Genomic DNA, 19,441 nt, shown 5'->3' on the forward strand with positions numbered 1-19,441 from the left:
AATCAATGAGATAGAGTTTGATTACCTCATGGTTAAAAATCCCAGGTTAGCAAGGATTCATGGGATACCCAAGGTGCATAAAGGAACGGAACATTTACAATTTCGGCCCATAGTCTCTGCTAAGGGGGCCAAAACTGAACCATTAGCAGCGTACGTTGATCAACAATGCAAGATAGCAGTAGTGGACGCAGGTCACATCCTCAAAGATTCTTGGCATTGTCTTGAAAGGTTAAAAGAGATAGAATATGAGGACAAGAACAGTCTTAGTTTTTTGACTATAGATGTCATTAATCTATTTTCAGTGATTCCACATCAACAAGGACTTGATTTATTTTATGAAAGCTTGAGGACTAGTACTAACTTTGATGGAGGTAAACTAGAATTATGCTATGACCTGATGGAAATCATATTAAAGAATAATTTCATTTTATTTGAAGGGGAAACATACCAGCAATCCACAGGAGTGGCAATGGGGGCACGGTGTGCCCCAATATTTGCCAATTTAGTATTGTTAGCATGGGAAAAAGAACACATCTTTGGGTCCACTTATTATGACAACATCCTTTCATATAATAGGTTTTTGGACGACTTGCTTTTCGTCTGGAAAGGTGATGAACAAAGTGCTATTGACTTTGTCACACATCTGAACGGGACATCAGAATTTCTTAAATTCACCTACAAGTGGGACCGAGATGTAGCTAACTATCTTGATATAAGAATAACGAAAAATGGTGGAGAATTTACTAGTACCATCTATAGAAAATTGACCTATGCCAATTCTATGTTACATTTTTCAAGCTGCCATCCGTTATACCAAAGGAAGGGATTAGTGAAGGGCCAAATGGTCAGGTTATCTAGGCTCATTAGCGAAGAGGATACCTTTAGGGCTGAGATTTATACACTTATTGGTATGTTCATTGAGAGGGGGTACCCCATTGAATTGCTGTCAAAAGTTAAAAAGGAAATTTACAGAGGGAGAAAAAATAAATATGCACCGATTTTGAGAAATGGTAGGGGAATGTCAAAAGCAGTGAATAAGGAGAATTTAGAGACTGGGGGTGGAGAGGATACCCCAAGATTTATACTCAAGTATAATGAGAAGGCAAGTGATTTGAGTTCTAATCTGAGAGGTCTGTGGGATTACTTTATGGGTAAGGATATGAAAGTAATACTTGGTGCGCGCCCTGTTATAACATACGCAAGAGGTAACAACCTGAAAGACATATTGGAAAGGAACAATAGTAGAGATTTAAGATCTAGGATGACTAAATGTGGTAGGTGCAAATCATGTAGGTATATTGCTGAGGGCACCTACCTGAGTATAGTGGGTTACAAACGTACCATTGCATGTCCTGGTGTCTGTTATTGCACCACTAGAAACTGTGTATATATAGCATCATGCATGACCTGCGAGGCATTCTACGTGGGCATGACGACAAGGAGTTTAAAAGAAAGAATAAGTGAACACTGTAGTTCTATAAGAAGGAGGGACGAACATAATGCCCTATACTTACATTCCAAAAATTGTCAGGGTTTCAAAAAGTTTATATTTTTTATAGTGGACAGGGTGAAACCAAACGCTGATTTTGACATTAAGAACCTTGTCGCATTACGTGAAACTGAGTGGCAAATAAGGTTGAATGCCACGAAGTTCCCAGGGCTCAATGAATGTATTTCATTGAAGCCTGTATTAAAACATAAAGCACAATTCATTTGAGCTGGGAACACTTGTCATTTTGTTGACAATTGATATAAATGGGTTAAACATCTAATATTTAACATGCATTATATATAAAATGGGTTAAGAACAGTTATTGATTGGTATTAACCATAATTTTGGAGTAGTTCAATGTAACATTCAGTTTTGAAATTTAGATTCTGTGGAAACAATAAGTAGTTTATTTACAAATATGTTTTTATATGTTGATTGTGTAGGTTTTGTACAAATATATGATTCATAGAGTATATTGTTGGGTAGGAGGGTGTATGCTTATGCTTATATAAATCTTGTACAAATGTCATATTTACATATATATTTATATGCATTTTTATTGATATGTATGTGCATACATTTTTAAAGTTGGAATTTAAAAATTCAATTTATTTAATGTTTAGTTAATTAACTAATTAAGTGATTGGAACATTAAGGTATTTAAGAAGATCACTGGGTGTGTTTGTCATCGACTCTGATGAAGCCAGTGTTACTGGAGAAAGCGCTCAGTCTAGTGTTCTGTGGATTAAAATACTTTTCCTAACTCCTGGTTTGTGCCTCATTGTTGAATTGGCAGTCCGGTGGTCTGAATTTACTGAATTTTGTTGTGGTGAGTTCCTGTCTTGGAGCCTGGTGTTCGTTTGTACATAAGGTGAGTAATAATGCCTGACAGGGTCTGTATTATTTTGTAAATAACACACACCCAGGGGTGCTCTGAGGCCCAATGCCACAAGCGAGCATTCAGTCAAATAACTATATGATTCAGAATTATTTGCCATGCAAGATAAAAAAATTGAATGTGTGACAGATTCTCTTATTGTAGAACAGTGTGGTACATAGACTTTTTGATGCAAAATGAATATGTTCCTCATTATGAGGTACACTTGAGCTGATCCAGTTAATCCATTTTCCATATTAAATGACAAGCAAATGTTACAGGAACATCATCGTCATCATCATCATCATCATCATCACCACCATTATGAACTACCTTCCTTTTTCAGATTTTTACATGGGGTCAAGGTGTACATGAATAAACTAGTTAAGTAAATGTGCACTTTCTATTTACTCTCCTTTGCTTGACTACATCTTGCTGCCCTGTGTCCCAGAGGGCTGCTGCCCCCTGCAAATCCAAAATATAACTAATTGTATAATATGAGTGTATGTGAGGGCAGATTATTAGGTACTAGGTGGTTTTGACATGGTTTTCGTATATCTTCCAATAATATTTTGGACAGGAGAGATAAGGTAGCAATGGGTCTGTAGTAACAGAGGTCACCTTATATTCATTGCTTGTGAAGTGGTATTATGTATGATTATTTCTTAAAGTTAGCAATGTATAATGCTGAGCTAGAGTTTTGAGAGTATAGTAACTGGGTAGGCTGTAGCTAAAGGGTGGTAGGCTTTAGTTCTTGTAGTAACTTTCTTATTTGTCTCAGATTAATAAGTTGCAGATTAAATAAACCAGAAGTGAAGTCATTTATATTTGGCTGGTATTGCTGTATTGAGCTGTGGTACAACTGATTTGCCATGAGGATTCAGAAAGTGTTTAATTTCTTGAGTGAGTCTGCTAGGTGTTGCTTTCTTCTCAGGATTTAGAGGTGTGTTGATACATGCCCAATATTGTTAATACTTGTTTTTATACTTGTTTTATAATAGGAGGAAATAAGGTAATTTGCTCTTTTAGAACATGTTTTTGAATTGGTTGTCTTGTGTTGTTTGATGCTGTGAAGACTGGTAGAGATGGGCGAAGGCTGCCAGCCTAGCCAGATAGAATTGTGCAGATAATTCTATCATTTGTAAATATGAATGTTGAACTTAAAACAATGGGGCAACATTGCCATCTGCTGTAAAGAAAGCTAAGTCAAGCATTTCTTGGTCCTTTGAAATTAAAATTATTTCATCACTGCCTTTGATGTTTTACAAGTAGGCTCCAGTCCGGCTAGATGAAGGCTTCCTGCCTATTGTTTTAAGGCTAAAGTTAATGACCAGAACTTACATGTGGAATGTCCTTTATTGCTCTAAGTGTAAAATAATGTAAATGCAGTTTCTGTCAGCCTGGGATCTCCAGGAAAGTGTAAAAGAGATGATGTACTGTTTATTAGAACTGCAATAGCAATTTAAACAGAGAGAATCAGAAGGCATTAAGCAGTTTTGTCTGACTATCCAACTCACAGCACTGCCTTATGCTCTCTTTATGTAAGTAGTATGTTAGAACTGTGTTTTCTCCTAGAAGTAGCCAGGAATTATAAAGATTAGATTAAGTGTTTTTCTGTGAAGTCAGAACTGTGCTACTGATTTATTTTAAGTATTTCTGTGTGATCTCTGAACTCTTTTGACTAGCACTGTGTAGTAGAAAGTATTGTCTTGTGGTTTTAATTATTTATTATTAAATATTTTAAAACCTTTTAACTGTGGCTGATTTCTGTAGAGATAAGTTAAGCTCTAGAGTACATTGCATATTTATAGAGTTTATTGTACAAAGCCACTCTAATAAGGCTTGACTGATTAGTGAAACTTACCAATTGGATAATAATATTGTACAGTAATAATTGGACATCCTTTAAGGGCCTTTGAGTAGCTGATAAATATTAGCTGGGTGGTGGCAGTAATTACTTCCGTATAGTCTGGGCAAGAGGGGCACAGCTGGAGAACGTGTGGCAGCCTTCCCCAGAAGTGTCTATGTGGTTGTGCAAACTCTTATCTCAAAGTGTGTGCATGTCAGCTACTTGGGCAGGGACAAGAAGCACTGGTTGGACAGAGAGGCTGCTGGAGATTTTAGCTTGCCCAGCTAGGCTGAGATTTGGACCATATAGCTGTGCCAGTGGGGAGTCTTATTGAGGACCTGGGGAGCAAGGGAGCGACCAGCCCCAGACTGACTGTGATCCATGTGTGATCTTAAGGGAAGTTGTACTTTACTGCTTGTATTTGTTATCCTTTCCTTATATATATATGAGATGCCCTCTCTGGTGTTAGTGGTGACAATTGAGGATCCTTAATTGCTGGGCCAGGGTACAGGCGTCACAGATGCATATGTCATTGTTTCCAAATGTCGGTCCTATTTGTCATTAATGATTCAGTCTTAGTGGTTATCCAGGGTCAGGTATGAGTTTTAACATCTTTCTGTGAGCAGGGGCAATGGAATTTAAGACTTATAGCAAGACACGGTTAAAATAGTTGACAGCTTTCTCAAAAAGTAGGTGTTTAAGAGTGAGCCAGGTACATTAAGTAGATTATTGAAAATAACCTTGTGGAATAACTTTTTAGGGTATATACTGTTGAATGTTATAGTTTTAAGGTCCTTTTGATATCCCCAGATGATTAAAGTAGAATGGTGCTCACTGAGAGAGTTGAAAAGAATACATGAGGACTGGAATTGATCAGTATGGGTTATTAATATCATGCAGTAACATTTTCATTACCAGTGACTTTAGTAATTCGTATAAGTTGTGCTATTATTTTGGTAAGTCAGAAAAAGATGATGTCTGGTGTTTCTTTTGGGAGTAACTGAGGATTTGGCCAGTCTATGTTTGTATATTCCTGTATTAATAAGTAGTGTTTTGTATTTGTATTGATCCAAGATCATCTATTATGGAAATGTTCTTATTTGAAGGTTATAGTGAAATGCAGATTGTAGCTACATGCAGTTGTGCATGATATTTTACAATTATATTAATTAATAGTAATTACAATTTGTCAAAGAAAGTAAGGAATAGTGCTTTGGGAGTTATTTAGGTTTAACTGACTAGAATATATTATGCATATTTTGTCTTTTTTAGTGAGTCAATCAATTTAATAAAATTATACCCAGGAGGGAGTATTTCTTTATCTGATATGTAAGTTTTTTGCCACATTAGGATGTGTGGTTTGTAGTAGTCAATGTATGAGATTGTCTACATACTTTGCTTCTGCATAATGACTTAAACCCTTTATGAGCAGAGTAGAAATGTATGATTTTGCACCATATTTTTTATAAATTTGCACTATAGTTAACACTGCATGCAGTAAGTCTTATGATATCAGTACATTATTAAGCTGTGCCCACACTCAGTCTTATGATAGTGGTACTTAATATAGATTATTAAGATGTGCCCACACTCAGTCTTATGATAGTGGTACTTAATATAGATTATTAAGCTGTGCCCACACTCAGTCTTATGATAGTGCTACTTAATATAGATTATTAAGATGTGCCCACTCTCAGTAATATAGATTATTAAGCTGTGCTCACACTCAGTGTTATAATAGTGGTACCTAATATAGATTATTAAGATGTGCCATCTATATAACCCTTTTGCGAATTGGAGGGTTGTTTAAGAGAGTTTGATGCACAGAAAAAGGAAATGAACACAAAGTGTACTTTCACAAAGCTATTTTGATCAGTATCATTAAATGTAGTACTCAGCCTTAAAGTCAAAGATATCGTTGTAATAACTACAAGCTGCAAAGAAAAACATTCTGTAACATTTCTGAAGACCATTTCCCTCTGCCTAGCATATGATAAAATGTAACAAAAATGCACAGTGTCAGTGTAATTAAATGTAGCTTGTTTACATGACGCAATAGAAGATCACAGGTCTGTCAGATGAGCTGCTTCTCATTTCCAGAACAAAGACTACGAATAGTTTTTGTTTAAATCCAAGCATCAAGTATAGACAGACTCTTTTCATCCATTGGGTTGGATAAGATGTTATCAGCATAAAGACAACCCCTTTTAGCAGGCTGCAGCTTTTCTCTGCTTGTATTTGCTTTACAGTAGAACTGAACTGCTCTGGCTTGGAAGTACTTAAAATAAAATTTCTTTGAAGTATTTTTGCCAGGTGTCTTGTATCCTTTTATCATCTATGCTGTAATGAATTAATTGTCTTGCTACAGAATTCTAGTATTGAACCCATGACATTTTATTGGAAATGAGGTTGGGATACTGAGGAGCAGAGGAAAGGATGGAGAAGGTGATAAAACCACTGCTATTTATATCTGGTGAAGAACGAGACAGTTAAGGAACCAAGTGACAGACACTGACAAATATCTGCAGATAAGAAAAGATTTCCTGGGTGGTCTCACTCTAGTTTGTGAACCTCAGTAGCATCTGTTCTAGGTTAAATATCCCCATCTATTTAAATATTCAGAATTTAGTAAAAATGTATATACAGATGAAGTGATAAAATGCTTTAGCAGATTTAAAGTTAGGTCAACAATAGAATAAATGAGAGGTTTTTAGCAAACAGATGGCTATTTTTAACATTTACGTACCCATATTATAAAGTAAGAGTTCATAATGAAAATCCATCAACTAGAGGAACAGTGTAAGAACTATGAAGATCTAGGCAGAGATGCTTTATAAAAAGAGAGCAAACTGCAAACAAACCTGAGAGTAGATTAATCTCTTTATCAAGAGTAATACAACAGTACATACATCAGCAAAGGAGGGATAGAAGAATCACCTCTCCAGATCTAGGATATGAGCACTGGTGTATAAAACATGGTTTGATCCGGCCATCTGGGATGGTGATTGACTATTAGCAGATAATGATGACTGTCTGAATTATTGGTAGAGGCATATATTGTGTGGGGAGTAAGAGTGTTAGTTCTAAAGATGGGAGTCAGTCATAAAAGAATGACAGGCAAAACATATACTCAGACAGAGTTACTAAACTTTATACAGACATAGAAACAAAAAAACACAGGAAACAGTGCAGTGTTAAACTATTTATTTTGGGTTGCAAGAGGAAATGTAGTGCAACTAATTTCAGAAAATATATGTAAATGTTCCTGTTTAATATATCTCAGATTTAAAACAAATTCTTAATATAGTGGTCCTACATGGCATGGCAGCTCAGAGTCTAATTGTATTGCTGGCAGCTGCCGTCCTTCTACCATGATCAGATGGTAGTGTTGTTGCTGATGAGCATAAGCCATGGAAAACTATAGGAGAGGTCACAGTGCAGTTAAGAGAGATGACAATGTTAACTGCTGTTTATTCCCTCTACATTGATAAGGGTACTTCTCTGACAATATAAAGTGACAATAAGTCACAGGTAATGGAAGGTGTATGAGAACTAGGTTGATAAAAATTATTCATCAGTCTGCTGGAAGGGACAATTAACATGAGCTGTAGGCAGTAGAGTTGATCAGCAAGTCTGGGTCATGGTTTAAACATTAACCGTACCGGGAGAATGAATGGAAGAGAAGAAGAAGCAAAGGAAGGCATGGACGTAAATGGAAAAGGCATCAAGGGGAAAACTTAACTAGAAACAACTCTTTGTAGAGTTTTTAAAATGGACAGTAGCAGAAGCAGACATTGATTGGATTAACATAGAGGAAATGTAAGGAAAAAGGAAAGGGAGAGAAGAGAAGCAGGTCAAGAAAGATGTTCAACCTTTGTAGAAAGCATGCTGGAAGAGTACACAGGATGCAAATGGTTATATCATGATTTGCTATCCAAAGAAGATTGGATGGAAAGTCAGCATGGAAATGCTGGTGATATCAGAGTGTGGGATGAGAAATGAAAAAGGCAGGAGTGGAAAAGACCAAACGAAAAAGACTTATGATATGAAGGCAGGGCCCTAATGGCAAAGGATGGAATGAGAGTAATTACACCTGGAGACAAGTTCCAACATTACCCACTTATGATTTTTATTTTGAAATATGGACCACAGAATGCCATCACATTAGTAGGTATAGGAGGAAAAAATAACAATTTTTGCAGGAAATCCCCAAAGATTTCAAGGGCAACCTGTAGAGAGTGACAGGTATGGAAATTCAAGAACTACCAGGATAAAAACAAGGGATAAAATAGCCTGTAGGGATGAAGTTCATATGTGGATTACAGCTGCTATAGCTCATATGTCATTGCAGATTTTAGACCTAGATATACTAAGAGAGAAAACTTTAGAGACTGCTGCAGAATCCTTCAAATTCAGTGTGTAGCACTACTCTGTCAATACTGTCTAGGCTGTCATTAGAGGAAGGTGAGTAAGACACCAATTTATATCTCAATTCAAAGGAGAGTAACAACCATTAAACAGTATATAATACATAGAAAACTTGCTGAGATATTAGAAACTGTCCAAAAGTTGTTGCAAGTTAGTATAACTGAGCCAACTGCAAGTCCATGCATTAGTCCAATATGGCCATTAAAGAAGCCTGGTGGACTATGAGAATGACTGTTGATTATAGACAACTGTATAAAGTTGTACCACCTCTGTGGATTGCTGTTCCTGACATCACAGCCATTGTGGAAAATTGTCTTTAGTTGCTGGACCATATCATGTAGTTTTGGGACTTAGCCAATGCTTTCTTCTCAGTTCTCATAGCAGAAGTGGGTAAATCTCAATTTGCTTTTACTTGGTATCGCAGACAGTACACCTTTCAAATGTTATCCTAAGGTTATGTACACAGCCCCTTACTTTGCCATAAACTGGTAGTAAGAGACTTAGCTGAATGGCAACTTGAATAATTAACTGCATTGTTGTATGTTGATGACATTTTGATTACAAGAGAGCAGTCTGATGTGGCGCTGCACTGCAAATTCTAATACAACATCTCCAACTTGGATGAAAATAAAATGCAACAAGGAACTTCTGTGAAATTTCCTGGAATGGTATGGAGTAGACCAAAAAGAGAAGTGTCAGCTGCAGCAGTAGAAAACATATATAAAATTACTGCACCAAAAATGATGCAAGAAACACAAGCCTTTGTAGGAGCAAATAGACTTTGGAATACATTTGTGCCTCATCTTGGACTAATTTTGTGCTCTGTCAACCATGCAACCCAGAAGAAGGCTGATTTTATATTAGGTCCAAAGAAACAAAGAGCATTTAGCAAATAAAGGAAACATTACACAAAGTGTAGGAGATGATCAGATTTACATCAACAACCATTTATTCCCAAAGTGGTTGTTCAAAACAATGTGATGTATTGATGGCTTTGGCAAAAGTCTACACCAGACAGAAGGAGCCATTAGGATCCAAATGTTTTACTGGAGCACAAGTATGATATACCCCCACCAACACAGTAACATGTATTAGCCATATACACTGCTCTGCATCATGCTAGAGGAATAACAGAATAGCAAACAGTGACTGCAAAGAGTACTACCCTGTCCATGGGTGGTTATATGAAAATACTTTAATAAAATAGTTGTTACTAAGATTCAGCTGTACAGAAGTGGCAAATATATCTACAAGAGCAATCTAATACCATGTCTGTGGTGTCCCAAATGCAATGCAAAATAGCAGGATGTGTTATTTCAGCAGATGCAGATAGCAACAACATCAGAAAATATTGAAATTTCCTGTGTCTGAAGCACCTGTCTTTGATTGACTGGACAAAGAAGAGACAGAGAGAGCAAGAGAGAAAGCATCATTAAATGATGATTCTATTAAAATGGGCACAAATGGCAGAATATAGATTGTGATGGCATACTGCCCATGAAGAGAGACCATACTATTCAATGAATGTTTTGTCTGCTCCACTAATCAGGTTACACTCAGTACAGCTGGTTATCATTAATGTGTTAACCGGAAAAGAAGATCATATTTACACTGACAGCTGAGTAGTACATACAAGCCTGACAACCTAGTTACCTATATGGAAGCAACAAAGTTTGGAAATCCATGGCAAGCCCTTATGGGGAGGGTCTGATGAGTGAAAATTCTGGGATACTGCCCAATAATGTAAATATATATATATATATATATATATATATATATATATATATATACACACACATATATATATATATATATATATATATATATATATATATATATATATATATATATATATATACACACACACACACACACACACACATATATATATATATATATATATATATATATATATAGGATATGTAGATGTTCATATGCCCTCTCCCAAGAATAAAAGGAAGTGCAACCAGCATTAGGGTATTAGGGTAAATTATGTTGGTAAATAGTAGTGAAGAGAAATCCACTGAAGTCAGAATGGCAAGATGGGTGCACAAATGGTGTGGACATTTAGGTAGAGATGTTACAGTGGAGTGAGCAAGACAGCATGGAATAATTTTAAAAAGAGACTTGGCTATTTTCCATCTTCATTGATTCATACTTTCTGGTCATCCCAATGCCCTTCCTCTCCTGATCTATCAGCTTTTCCTTTCACCACTTGACTTCATCTCACTGAGGGCTAAGACCAGACTCGATCTTAAGGGCAACTTGGGAGCTCATGCTGTTGACTGCTTTTGTGTGTGTGTGTGTGTGTGTGTGTGTGTGTGTGTGTGTGTGTGTGTGTGTGTGTGTGTGTGTGTGTGTGTGAGGGGGTTATTTAATGATCTGGTCTCATTACTACCCTGTCTGTTTGTTCATCTATTCTATATGAGGGCTATTCTCCTTTATGGACCATGTTTCCCTTCAGGGAGCACCTAGACAAGTACCTCCTGGTATAAGCAGGCCCATCCCAGTCTGCCAGTGCCTCAGACACCCAAACTGTTAATTGAACCCAGGTTGCCCGAACTATAATTAGGGAATTACCCATCTATGCCATAGTGCTGCTCTAAAGACTTGATTATTGGTGTCATTAAACAATGTCACATTTGTCAGCTAACAAAGCACAGACAGTTGTTGCCTGAATTATGTGGATAAATAAATTGAGAAAGCAGACTTTTCAAATGTGACAAAGATACTCTAATGGACCACTGCCATTAGAGCAAATTCAACAATATTGTCTGAAAACTGTGGACATTTATTTTGGTTTTCTAATCATTTCACCAAGTAAGAAAGTGAATCAGAAGTCTTTACTAAAAGGCTTATATTGCATGCAACCTATAGCCTATCTAAAGAAATCCAGAGGGATTTAAGAAGCCATTTTACTAAACAAGAGATACAGGAATGGACAAAAGAAAATGAAGTTTATAAATATATATATATATATATATATATATATATATATATATATATATATATATATATATATATATATATAATAAGCCAACCACAAGCAGCTGGACCAATAAAACAGATGAATTGTCTGTTAAAAGGCAACATTTGGAAGAATGACAACAACATGACATTGCAGAAAGGGACTAAGTGACTTGAATTAGCTGTAAACAAAAGCATAGCTAGGGTGGGGCAGCTATGCTGGGTAGATGATGTCAGGGATGTGAGTTTATGAATGCCAATAATGTATTTGCCAAAACATTTAAATGTTCCTTGTGTAGTGTAGTGCATTGTTGGCATTCAGAAATTAATGTATTTTTTTATCTAGGATCACAACATAAATGCATTATGTTTCTGAGTATTGTGATGTATTCTGAGAAATTTACTATTTTGTGTGGTTACAGAGCTATGAAACAACATTGTTAGGATCATCTTTAGTCATATAACCATTTGGTTGCTGTGTTTTTGGCCAATTACTTCTCAACAAATAGACATTTTGTATTTTTCAGGCTGACAAACAGCATTTATCTGAAGCATATCACTAATGCATTCTTATGAAATGATAACCAAAATAATGCTCTTTTCTGAAACAAAATCTTTATTCTCTGTTATTTATATATTTTGCAGCAAAATGCTCCTATTTCACTTGTTTTGAAGGCATGCACATATTAAAGATTCTGATGTCTACTTTAAAAATAAAATATAAATGCACTATGGAGTATCTTGATCTTTAAAAGTTCTAGAGACCTAGTGGCTTATAGATCCCTATCTGTATAAGAGAACATTTTATTCAGGCTTAGTAGAAGACCCTCATCTTCAACCTCTGCCCTGGGCCTACCTAGTCTAAAACTGGCACTGGCTGAAGTAATTAGATTCTGGATGCAGAATGCAGAATAATAAATTTAAAACAGTTAAAGTGAAGCATTCAATTAAAAAAGTAAAAATATTCATTTTTACATGCTTATCTCAAACAAACTAGTCTATTTCTTTGACTCACATCTTTCAACATGACTCGTTGATGAACTGTTTGAGGATTCAACAAAATGAGGACATTTTAATTATTTGTATTTGGTATTTGTAGTATGTGAGCAGGAATAGGAAATAAATGATTTTAAATAAAAATTACATTTTGTTTTTTGGAAAACCAAATAAAAGAAATTCTGATTATTTTCTCCTAACATTTTGCATGCTTGTGAAGGACGGCACTCCCTGCATCAAAGCAAGAATACTTGATTTTACAAATAATTTTTTTGAGAAAGGGAATACTGTAGTTATTTTCCTACATATGGCAAATATATTTGATTTTACTGCTGTTTGTAAGGCTTTTGTTCACTGTCTCAGACTTACATTTTGTGTTATACTATGTTTCCATTGCTACTACAGTGTTGCACTTCTGTCCAGTATCCTGGATACTGTAATGGTCTATAGTATATTTTTAACTGATTTGTCTTTAAGTCATAAGTAAAATATATGATATGTTACATCATAAAAATAATACATGATTTTATCCTAAAATATGCTGTAGATAAAAGGCCATAGTAGGGAACAAGTAAGTTGGTATGAATTGATTTAGCATTGTGCTGCACTAAAAATTTTAAGGTTAGAATAGAATCTCACAGGATTTAACATATGGATAAAATGGGTGTCATTCAGAAACAGGGCCTACTGAAAGGGTCAACAGTACTCTTACTGTAGTGAGGTCAAACAAAGGTGATATTTGGCTAGGTGTGTTTTGTGTCTGTACACAGTATTGTTACTGCTTGAAAGTTTTAGAATGAAGTATTATGGGAGGACTGAGATATGACTTTATATACATAGGCAGCAGATGTACTTGATTTTAGTTGCTACAGTCTTACAGTTTGCATTATACTTGTTCTCTGTTGCTGGTGCTATTTTATCTGTACTGAGTAAAATTCTACTTATTTAGACTTAATAATAATATTTAACACACAAACATGCACATGCTCACACACACACGCTCACACACACACACACACACACACACACACACACACACACACACACACACACACACACACACACACACACAATTTTAAAATTCAAAATATGCCACAGGTAAAACACAATTTGCACACTATCGAATTCAAGCAGACAAAGGACATGCATGGCGTAAAAAAACCCAAAAAACAAAATGTTTATTCCTTAAAAAGTATGTGAGCACTTAAGCGTAGTGCTACTATGCTTCAATAGACATAAAACTCTATTAAACAGCATTCCTTTTTAATAAACATCAAAGCCAATTGCGGCTTACAACCTATTACATCAATTAATTAATTATCAGAAACCAAGTGCATTAAAGTAACACATCACATTTTTAAATACATTCTCCCTACATACAAATTCAATGCATCAAAAACATAAATGAAAAATATTTTAACACTTCATACATCATTTCACATAACAATTCAAAACAATAAATAGATATACTAAAATATTATGAACTTACAATCTGCACAGTGCTTTGAGACAATTAAAGTTATGTGGTCAAATTCATCCTTCATTCACATATAGCAAAATCCTGTGAGGCAGAGTGAGATAAGGCAAGTTTAACATTTTCTGCAGTATAGCATGTTACATGAAGATGAAGCTGTTCATTTTATACTTGGGATCTCCATCTAATTGCATTCTGTAGCTGATGGTCCTAAGTTACTATATTTGGAAATGTGCTGTATAGTTTAATATTGGGTTAGACATACAGTCTCATATTTTTAGGTATCATCAGTAATCTTGTATGGCAATTTGGGTGCTTTGTTTGATGTCATTCAGTTTACAGCAAATATATATTTGTCATTTCTTAGCTGTTGTCAACAAAACCACTGTCAAATAATTAACAGGACAGCTTTGTTGTTATCCAACTATTTGGATGGCACAGTAGTGCAGTGGTTGCGTTGCTGCTTCACAGCAAGAGGTTTGTTGGTTTGATTCTCAGCTGCAATGCCTTTTGTGTGGAGTCTGTATTCCTCTCTGCATCCTTGTGGGTTTTCTGTGTGGAGTCTGCATTCCTACTTGCATCCTTGTGGGTTTCCTTCACATTACAAAGACATGTATCTGGAGCATTTTTCCCCAGGCTGCCACTGAAATTTGACTTCAATCCAAGCTGGACTTTCCTGGTAAACAAATATTAAATAAATAAAAAGACAATCCCTATAGCTACTTATTTATGTCTGCGAAATTATATTCAATTTCAACATAGCTGCTTCCCTGGGGTCTAGAAAAGTAAAGTTCTTTTATGTGTATAAGCTGTCTAATCTTCCCTGGTAGCATCAGATACATAAGTGTATTCATGTTATTGAGTCACTTTTGAACTTAATCCCACAGTTTGTAAATATAGGAATAAGAAAAAAAGTAAGATTCAGTGAATGCTGCTTAGATATTGGGATATCTAACAAATCAAGGCTAGGCATGGAGAAAATAATTTGCATTATGACTATTCAATTAAAAATTGGACCACTCTAATGATTTGCTTAAAGAATATGAATATTTATTTACTGGGCTGGACTGTTCACAAAACATTTGTTATATTCAGACAGATCCTGCAGTGGTGTCTGTAGTGTATACTCCAAGGAATATTTCAGTAGTTTTTAATAGTATAGAGTCTAGTAAGAGTAACTCACAGAGAAATGAGTGTGATTCAAACAGAGCTTACTACTTTGGGTCAACAGTATTGTTAATATAGTGGGGCAAGACAAAGGTCATATTTGTAAAGATCCATAAAACATGCATAAAGATATAAAATGAAAACACTTCATACTGTTGAAGAAATGGTGTATGTTATGCAAGGATTTTTTTTCTGAATGAGAATCTAAGATCTTGTCAAATATGGCTTGCTGAGCAAAGTTCCAAACTATGTACTTTCATTTTTTTATTGTGGGGAATGTACAGATGTTTAAAAATTCCAGTTTGTATTTCACCAGGATTAGAAGTATTTAAGAATGTTGCTGTGGAGATATTCATGGGGCTAGACAGAGTTGTTATTATAATTGAAGAAAAGTACTAATGGTTATACAAATACTTTTTTGTCTCTATGATGAAAACATGATTAATATGATGCATAGGGGCTAGAGGCACTGTTCTTATATTGTTTTCATAAATAACTAAGAAACGAAAATAAAAGCATATTTGCTTTTACAGATTATCACAGAAAAATGTGTCATCTGTACTCGTTTCTTGATCAGATTTCTTTAAAAAAAGAGGACTAAAAAAGTTATCCTTTTTTAGATCACTAAATGCCCCTCTCATCCTGCTCTCTTCGTCCTTCAGCATCTTCTGACACCCATGCCAGTACGGATTTTATAGCAAAATAGCATCCATGCTGGGGCCACATGGCTAGGGTTTTTGACTAGCTGACTGCAGTGGGTATACATAACTGTATTATAATATAGAGGAATAGGATTGCTTCTTTTATTACAACCAAGGTGTCAGATATTTGAGAATTAGATGTCAAGAAATTCACTTTGAGAGAAGAGTAAATCAAATCTTGAGTAAAGCTTGTCCAAAAGTCATATAATGAATGAGTAGAACAACACAATATTCATAGTACTGAAAAAAGAATACAGTTCGTAACAAGATGAAAGTTTTTAAGTATTTTAGGGGAATCAATAGCAGTTCAATGGGTACTGTCTTGAAAAAGAGAGGGAACAATGGAATGCATGTATGTTGACATCACCAGGTGATGAGTTAATGGAAGACATATAGAAGTACTGTTTTACTCTCAATCAATGTGATCCCTTTGGGTTCCTGCTCACTCAAACTGTTCCATAGATATAACTTTACCTGCACCTTATTTCTGAGGGTTATTAGTTTAGTGCACTTGCTTTGCTTCTGTGTGGTCAATCAGCCATGTGTTTACGGAATAGGGTGACATGTTCTCTGTCTACTGTAATTTACTAGTAGTATCCTGTGTTCGGGGTCACTTCTTTTTGGGCTTCTTCAGTATAAAGGTGAGAAATTGGCTAGGGATAACCAGATATGCTTATGATTATGGTAATAAAATGGGTAAAATAAAAGTAAAAGGTATAGAATTTAAGTTTTTTTTCACAAAAAAAAAATCCCTGGGATTCATTAAGCCGATATTTCCATGCAAGAACAGTGTAGCCATTCCTGCATGGAATATGGCTACTGAGTGATCTAGCAAACAGCTGATCTGACATGCATGAGCATGCCTACACTGTTCCTGCATGGATATGGCTGCAGAATGCTAATTACTTCATTTTCTGGTGAAAACCATGCAAATGAGTTGTATTAGCAATTCACCAAGCAGCCAGGTATCCATGCAAGAACAGTGTTATTTGCATTACTAACCAAATACATTTCTGCAAATAAAACGGAGATATGACAGCTCTCAAAAAAGCATGCATTATACTGGTTAGGCATTCCAATGGCCAAAGATATGGCAATTGGCATGGAAAACTGTTTTGTTTTTATAAAAATCAAATTTATTTATTTTTGGCCGATCTCAGTCGTTTAAGCATAGGGCAGTGGCGCACAAATGGGATCATGCCGAAAATAAAAAAAATTGTAAAAACTCAATTTTAAGGGAAATCTGCATTTTTACATTATAGTCTAAGGCATGCAGAATAAAAACAATACCAGGAAACAATGGTTGTCAAGGGGAAAGGCTCTGTGTAATTGCAGTAACTATGGACTAAGGCAGTGGGGTATGCAAATGAGGGGAAATTTACTGAATCACAAAAATCTTCTAAGTCCCAAACTGCACCTAACTGTGTAGGTGCTCTAGCATGATGGTGTAACTAGGAGGAGCAACAGACATGAAAAGGGAGTGTGTAAGGCATGTTGTAAGCACATTGGAGCCCTAGGGTCCAGAGATAATCTTAGCTAAGCACAGCTAAGCAAGGGTGTGTGTCTGAGGCTGTATTGACTTATTCCATAAACTGAGGAGCATTTGCGCCCAGAGGAGAGCCATTTCTTACTATTTACATAAGCTAAATGGGTTTGCATGGTGCATACCCGGTCTAAAAAAAATGGAAATAACAGGACTGTTTACATTTGGGCACTGTGTTAGCATGGCACACATCGGGGCTTAAAAGGGGAGGAAATGGGAAGAGGAGAAAGAAAAAAAAAGAAAATAGCAGAATTAAAGCAATCAAGTACAAATAACATAGCTGGCAGATGGAATGCATCATAGTCAACCAATCATACAGGCATCATCTGCAGCACAACAGTATAAAATATGGAAACACCTTACAGTCTGTTTTTTTCCACAAACTCTGCACCACTGGTGTATACATGTGTTAAATAAATTTGTTAGAATCGGACTGTAAAAATCATTGAGTTATTCAAAAACAATGTCAATCAATAACAAACAATAATGCAGGAGAACTCAAGTATCTTAAAGCTCTAATGTACATTAGGAGGCAAAAAACCATACACAAGTTTGTACAGAATTTTGTCTAGTTTTATTCAGAAAAGGGCACCAACTTTATACATGTCATTATCAGTTTTGCCCACCTCACTGGCGTGGTCAGTGACAGGGTCTTTACATCATAGTAATTCATAAAAAAGTGCTGAATTTGTGTTTTTCAAAAAGTCTTTTTCCCATGTGAATGTTACAGCCTTGCAAGCACCTGGTCAGTCACGATGACCTCCTGAGGATGTAGCCAATTTAAGGTTCTCTGATTAGTTCAATACAATAGATGTATGTCTTCTTTAATGCCTCTCTTTGTCTTCCCTTTAGTTCAGCCGCGACTATCAGAGATAGTGCTACTCTCCTGGTGGAGGCAGGAAAGAGGACACAAACAGATTTATTATTTTCTAACTTTGCAAAATAATCTTTACTTGAAAGACATGAGCCAGGCTGTGTTTGCAAGCTGCCAAGGTCAAATTTCTGATTACACTGCAGCTTGTGCTTCAAGCAATAATATGCAGGTTTATTTCTACTATTATTCTAGTAAGACAGAATTAAATGCATTATATACTACTTTCCAAACTTTGTTCTCTTTTATGGATTTAAGTACATTTATTCCTAACTAAAGCACACATTTCTCTATATATTTGATCACACAACTTATATATGTTTGAATGTTTAAATACACATCTTCCTAAGCAGCACACATTGTAAATATATTTTTCTAGGCAGCATGTATGTAAATATATTTTCTAAGCAGCATGTATAGATTTTTCTAACAACATGCGGGGGGAATTTTAACTGGAAAAATGTTAGGGGCTGCCATTGCTTTGATCCAGCAGTATGTGCTAGAGACGGACGGTGCAGAGGAGGATAATGCTAACAACCGCCACAGACCAAGGAGGAGGAGAAGAGTGTTCAGACCCAGGGTAACCTATCAAGGGCTACATTATCTGGAGATAGTAGAGTGCTACAGGGTGGATAGTGACATATTTCAGCAAATCACTGAGCTGTGTCAGCATCAACTCAGAGCTACAACCAACAGAGGGGAACCCATCCCAGTGGATACCAAGGTATGGGAAGCCTTAAGAATTCTAGCTACAGGTACTTTCCAAAGACCTACTGGGGACATCATGGGGGTCTCACAGGCATCTGCATCCAGGGTACTCCACCAGTTCCTGGATGCCATGCTACCACATGCCGATGAGAACATTTATTTCCCCAGCACCTGTGAGGAGAGGACCAGCAATACGTGTTTCTTCCACTGTGTAGCAGAATACCCGGAGGTACTGATTGCCATAGACTGCATTCACATCCACATCATAGCACCACCCTGTGAACAGGATAGAATCTACATAAACCACAATAGATTCCCCTCTATCAACTGCCAGGTTGTGTGCAATGCCCTGGGTATTATCATGAATG

Source organism: Protopterus annectens, chromosome 14.part0, assembly GCF_019279795.1.
Source record: "Protopterus annectens isolate FY-2018-M chromosome 14.part0, PAN1.0, whole genome shotgun sequence".
In the NCBI taxonomy this organism is placed as follows: Eukaryota; Metazoa; Chordata; order Ceratodontiformes; family Protopteridae; genus Protopterus; species Protopterus annectens.